This window comes from Canis lupus, chromosome 25 (genome assembly GCF_048164855.1).
Source record: "Canis lupus baileyi chromosome 25, mCanLup2.hap1, whole genome shotgun sequence".
Classification (NCBI taxonomy): domain Eukaryota; kingdom Metazoa; phylum Chordata; class Mammalia; order Carnivora; family Canidae; genus Canis; species Canis lupus.
The window spans coordinates 37,933,807-37,940,953 of record NC_132862.1 but is presented as its reverse complement, the minus strand read 5'-3'; positions in this window follow the sequence as shown (position 1 = coordinate 37,940,953).

The window sequence follows — 7,147 nt, the reverse complement described above, 5'->3', positions numbered from 1 at the left end:
ACAATGTATGAAAGGAAGAGAGAATACATTCCAAGAATTCTGAACTTTAATTACAGAAAACTTAAGAAATATGGAACCCTCTGCTTATTGAGTATCTTTATTATGATAAGTGTTTTTTTGAAAGTTATAATTTGATTATGATAGCAGTTTTACAACAGATTTATCATCATTTAGTGCTTACAGTAAAAAATAACAATGAGTAGAAGAAACTTTATAAGTATACGTTTTGAAGAAATTGCAAAACAAGGACAATAGAGTACAAAGTTTCATCCATTAAGGTTTGACCTCATTCACACCGAAGAACAGTTATATACGACACAATTCATACTGGAAAAACAACTACAAATTCAAATGTGGGTTTGCACTGCACACAAATTTTGCCAAGAATATTGAAAAAATGTTGATCATTTTTATGCTATGAATCTCTTTTCCAAAAGAGTGATATGAACCAGCTGTTTTCAGGAACAAGGACATCTTTATGATCACTATAAAAACTTACTGGGTTTGGCAATCCACTTCCACTCATTTTCTGTCTTGTTTTTTATATATTTAAAAAATATGGGGCAGCCCGGGTGGCTCAGTGGTTTAGTGCCGCCTCAGCCCAGGGCCTGATCCTGGAGGCCCGGGATTGAGTCCCACATCGGGCTCCTTGCATGGAGCCTGCTTCTCCCTCTGCCTTTCTCTCTCTGTGTCTCTCATGAATAAATAAAATCTTTTTAAAAATATTTAAAAAATAAAAAATATGAATACCAAGCACTGGAGATTCCAAGAGAAAGACCACAGGCAATCTAACTTCCAGCTAGAGGGAAGGAGAAGCAAGAGTATTAGCCATACTATTACAAGGGTGTGTAGAGGGGCACCTGGTAGCTCAGTGGTTAAGCGTCTGCCTTTGGCTCAGGTCATGATTTGGGATTGAGCCCCGCATCAGGCTCCCAGTGGGGAGCTTGTGCTCTCTCTCTCACTGTCTCTCTCTGCTTATACTCTTGCTAGCTCTCTCTCTCTCTCTCTCTCTCTCAAATAAATAAATAAAAATCTTAAAAAAAAAAACAGGTGTATGTGGAAATGTTCTAATAAGCATATTGAAATTATAAGCTCCTAATGAACAGCCTATGGCCATAATAATAAATCTGAACTTTATTTTAGAAGATGTGTGGAGAGATGCCTGGGTGGCTCAGAGGTTGAGTGCCTGCGTTGGCCCAGGGCATGATCCTGGGGTCCCGGGATTGAGTCCCATATCAGGCTCCCTGCATGGAGCCTGCTTCTCCCTCTGCCTATGTCTCTGCCTCTCTTTCTCTGTGTGTGTCTCTCATGAGTAAATAAATAAGATCTTAAAAAGAAAATAAAAGGTGTGTGGAGAGCTCTTGCTGGATTTAAATTATAGAAATAATATCAGATTTGCATTTTTGTAAGATCTTCCTACCAACCTCACTGCTTGTGGGTTATGAAGGAGATGGAATGTCTACTCACTGTCATTCTTTTGCTCAATCTAACATACCATGACCTTTGAAATGTGACTCCCAATCACTATTCGAAGAGAGTATAGTACTTGGTTTCTTTAGTCCCCTAATGGTGACCACCTGGTTTGCACAGCAACGGGGGAAGCCTGGATTAAGCCAGATGCAGTGTCCACATTGACCAGGGCATATTTAGAACCCTCATTCAGTGGGAGGAGGCCAATATAATCAATTTGCCAGTCCCTCACCAGTGGGGGACTCTGATGAATGACTCCCAGCTTCTTTTGGCAGTTGCCTTGGGCATTATTTAGAACACACAGAACATGCTGTTACTGCATTAACCAAGTCACTGCACTTGGAGGGCAGTTCCGCATTCCCGGCAATACACCATCCCGAGTGGTATGATGGCACTGTGACGGCCACTCTTTCTGTGCATCCAATCTGCTGTATCTACTGGAGGGTCAATAGCGAAGTTTCACACTTGAGCTAAGGACTCAGCTTCCTGATGGCCGGGCAGTGTCAGTGCTTTCTGAGCTAGGACATGAAAAACAGTGAGGGCCACTCAGGCTTTTGCAGATGGACCCAAGTGTCTTTTCACATATCCTGAGCCCCGTAAGGGTTTATTCATAATCATCCACCCTTTGGCTTTCCATTGTCCACACCATAGGGTTAATCCTTTTAGAGCAGGACAACAACTGTGTAAAGGGTTAACAGCCAGGGCACATAGTGATCACCATTGAGACTGCTCTGAGCTCAGCCCACTGGCTGCTATAGTTTGTTTCCATTTCCATGCAGACGGCATCCATTAATGGGTTGAATAGTGACAGCAGTCCATGTGGGCTGGCTTTCTTGACTAGACCCATCTGTACACCATGCATCAGCAAGAATTTCCTTTGGCCCCTCTTCACAGGCTGCAAGGGCTGCCATAGAAATAGGGGCAGGTTGGGATGCCTAGGTGGTTCTGTGGCTGAGCATCTGCCTTTGGCTCAGGTCGTGATCCCTGGGTCCTGGGACGGAGTCCCACATCAGGCTCTCCAGAGGGAGCCTGCTTCTTCCTCTGCTTATGTCTCTGCCACTCTGTGTGTCTCATGAATAAATAAATAAAGTCTTAGGAGGAGGAGGGGGAGGAGAAGAAGAAATAGGGGCAGGCATCTGGAGGATTTAAATACTCACAAGAGGGATCCCTGGGTGGCGCAGTGGTTTAGCGCCTGCCTTTGGCCCAGGGCGCGATCCTGGAGACCCGGGATCGAATCCCACGTCAGGCTCCCGGTGCATGGAGCCTGCTTCTCCCTCTGCCTGTGTCTCTGCCTTTCTCTCTCTCTCTCTGTGACTATCATAAATAAATAAAAATTAAAAAAAAAAAAAGCTTTAAAAAAAAAAATAAATAAATAAATACTCACAAGACCCAGTACCACCCCCCTTTCTAGAGACAGGGCTGGTGACATGGTGCTCCTCCGCTACAAAGAGACAAGTCACTTAATTCAAAGCAGGGGTTTAAGCCATGGCTGAGGTTGTTCAATGGAATATGTTCTCAACCCACCCCTTAGCAAGCAGAAAAGTTCTCACCACAATGTACTGTACCTTCGTGAGAGGTTCCATCTGGAGGAACACTGTGTATATCATTAGGAGCTGAGGCTCCATGGGAGTATATTGGGTTTCTGCCCCCTTCCAGAGCTGGGACTAAAATCCTAGGGCTACTCTCCCCTTCTGTTGGCTCTGCCACAGTGCCTAACCCATACCTCCCAGAGTCATAGACGCATCTAACTCAAACACCAGTCCTGCTTGGGAGATACCCAGATATTTAATACATGCCTCGCTCGTACTTTTGCTTTCTCAAAGGCAGTTTGCTTCTCTGATTCCCAGTCCCACACACGCCCTTTCTTTACCAGGTGACATAAAGGATGGAAGCACTGTGCCTGGTGGGGAATAAAAGTCCTCCACAACCCCAAAATCCCTACCAAGGCTTGCGCCTCTTTCACATTCTTAGGGGTTGGATAGGCTTACATCTTATCAATCACAGTTTCTGGGACAAGGTGGTGTCACCAGCTGGACCCCAAGACCTGACCTTTACTGCCCACCTGCTTGTACTCACTGACCATTGTCCCACATTTTACCTTAAGTTCTTTCCAGCTTCTCTTCAGCCTTATGCCCGCCCCTACATACTATGGTGACAAGGCTTCCTTAACTAAATATTCACCTGAACCTTCAATAAAAGGAACCTACGCACCCTTGCTTGGCGGGAGTGGGAGGGGTCATGGCCTTGGAAGTTATTCCCTGTGATCTCATTTGCTGCAAATAAAGTTTACTTGTGAGACAACTCCACCTGGTGTATCTGTGGTTCACCAAGGATCAAACTCATGGTGGTTCGGTGACAGTGGGTCTGACCCAACCAGGAGAACTGCCAAAGAGCGGTGCCCAAGCCTTGAATTTCCTGTGGGTTCCTCCAGCAAACGTAGACTGTCTCCTAGCAGTTTGGAGGTTGCTAATTGCTATTCAAAATTTTCCTTTGGGGATCCCTGGGTGGCGCAGCGGTTTGGCGCCTGCCTTTGGCCCAGGGCGCGATCCTGGAGACCCGGGATCGAGTCCCACGTCGGCCTCCCGGTGCATGGAGCCTGCTCCTCCCTCTGCCTGTGTCTCTGCCCCTCTCTCTCTCTCTCTCTGTGACTATCATAAATAAATTAAAAACATAAATAAACCCACTGTTTAAAAACAACAACAACAACAAAATTTTCCTTTGTACTCGGGGTCTGAAGACCTGGGCCATTTTGTTTGTTTTCTCATCAATTGCCACATTCTCCTCTATTTTTGATGCTCTCTCGGAGACTCTACTTCTTAGCATCCGAATCCAGCTTTGTCACAGGTGCCTGGATCTCAATCTGAGGCATTCCAAGCCCTCCTACTTTTGCAGAACAGCGCACGAAGCACTCGGCGGATTACCCTGCTCCGCCGGCTGCGCCCTGAGCCCGCCCACGCCCGTCTCCACCGTCAGCTCCTCCCACTCCGCCCCGAGCTCCCGCCGCGTTGGGCGCCGGTGGCGGCAGAGCGGCCCACAGTCAGGCCAGCCCTGCGGCGACCCAGCCGTAGGCCGCCCTCCGCCGCCGCCGCGGGCTGCCCGGTTTCTCCAAGAGCACAAGGCTGGCTGGCATTTGGGGCCCCCTGCTCGTGCGGTGGTTCGCAAGCACCTGCCATATGGGCCACCCCGCACAGAGGGCGCGGGCCAACCCAGGACTGCCCCCTGCCTCCCGCCTCCCGCCTCCCGCCTCCCGCCTCCCGCCTCCCGCCTCCGCAGGCGTCCCTGGGCCGCGGCCCGTTCCTGTCCGTCCCCGGCCGGGGCTTGCCGCGTGTTCCCAAGCCTCTCGGGAGCCTCCTGCCTCAAATCCCAAACTCCCCCTTCCCTCGCCGCCGCCCCTTATGCAGAGGGCAGGGGCAGACCCCGGAAAGAGACAAGTTGCTCCAGGTTGTAGGGGGCAGTTTTGCTCGGCAAAGGGAATTTACATATGAGGCTTGCCTTGGGCAGCAGGGAGACAAGGAGGGCCGGCCCCGGCCGCCAAATCTTAAGTTTGGTTTTTTACATTTTTATTTATTTATTTTTTGATTTAAATTCAATCTGCCAACATATAGTACAACACCCAGTGCTCATCCCATCAAGTGCCCTCTTCAATGCCCCTCACCCTGTCACCCCATCCCCCCAACCCATCTCCCCTTCCACAATCTTTTGTTTCCCAGAGTTAGGAGTCTCTCATGGTTTGTCTCCCTCTAATTTTTCCCACTCACTTCCCCTCCTTTTCCTTATAATCCCTTTCACTATTTCTTATGTTCCACGTATGAGTGAAACCATAGGATCATTGTCCTTTTCCGACTGACTTACTTCACTCAGCATAATACCCTCCAGTTCTATCCACGTGGAAGAAAATGTGGGTATTCATCTTTTTTGATGGCTGAGTAATATTCCACTGTGTGTGTGTGTGTGTGTGTGTGTGTGTGTACATATATACCACATCTTCTTTATCCATTCATCTGTGAAAGGACATCATGGCTCCCTCCACAGTTTGGCTATTGTGGACATTGCTGCTATGAGCTTTAGGGTGCAGGTGTCCCAATGTTTCACTATATCAGTATATTTGGGGTAAATCCCCAGTAGTTCAATTGCTGGGTCGTAGGGTAGCTCTCTTTTTAGCTTCCTGAGGAAACTCCACACTGTTTCCCAGAGTGGCTGCTTGCATTCCCACTGACAGTGCAAGAGAGTTTCCCTTTCTCCACATCCTCTCCAACATTGTTATTTTCTGTCTTGTTAATTTTAGCCATTCTCACTGATGACATACACATGGCCAGTAAGCAAATCCTAAAGTTTAAAGAGGCCTTGGTTGGGTTTGGTCTTGTACACCATGCAGGTGTTCTCAGCATCACGTGACTATCTCAAGGCCATGTTCTTGGGGCAGGCTCTGGGAGCAGGAGGGCAAATAGAATCTACATTCCAGAGACAGGGGAGGGAATGAGGAGCCTCTGAGTGCCTGGATCCAGCACATGGGTCACCTCTCTTCAAGAACCTCCCCCAACAGCTATTTATCTTGTGACTATAATCAAATAAATTTACAAAGGGAGGGATGTAGTGCCTATGGCTTTAGGCTACTTTATTAGTCAGAATGTGCACATTCACAGAAGCCTTAGCTTCTAGCTTTGGAAGGCCAGATAGCTGAATGTGTATACTCATAGGTCATTATTGGAATTCCTTGACTTGTGTGTGATCATCATTCACAAAGGGAATTATCCTATTTAATCAATGTCAATACAATCTTTGCATTCTTTGGATTCATTGTCAATGCTTATAGATTTATTTAAGCTTAATCAGGCATTGGAAATATAAATTGAATTTTTAAATGTCTACATGATCTATATGTTGAAACTCCTTTCAGTGTGATAAAATACAAATCTATATGTATTATCAAGAATAAAAAGTTACAAGAGCACCTGGCTGGCTCAGCTGGTAAAGCATGCAATCTTGATTACAGGATCCTGAGTTTGAACCCCATGTTAGGCTTAGAACCTACCTAAAAGAATAAAATGCTACAATAATGGTTTTGAAAAAGTTGATAAATCTGTATACAAAGTCAAATACCAAGAATTTCATTAAAATTTTTAACTAATATTTAATATTTAACTAATATTAAATAGTTATGAAGAAGTTCTTTTTAGAATTTTTTAATGGGTTCAAAATGTGACTTTATTTCTTACATCTTAATGTAATGGAGCATGCCCTCTAACCTCTCCATCTTGGCTCAATTTACTCATCATTAAAATTAGATTAATAATAAGACCTCATTATGATCATTGTGCATTAGATGAGATTTGTGTAAATAGCTTAACCCACTGAGTGACATATATTAAAGAACAAATGAGTAGTACAGATAGATGGTAGCTGTCAGGTATTTCTTACACCACTGCTTCTTTTTCCTACTTGAATTACTATGATAATACCTTCATAAACAGGTACCATCTATCCCATCCACATTGCTTATACTCATTAAATATTTGGGGAGATATTATGTAAGGACACAAACTTGCAACTAGTAGAGAAATAACTCCTGAAGACTGAATGCACAGCATGGAGATTATAGTCAACAGTATTGTATTATAGACTTCCAAGTTGCTAAGAGACCAGAACTTACTGTACTCACCACGAAAAAGAAATAATA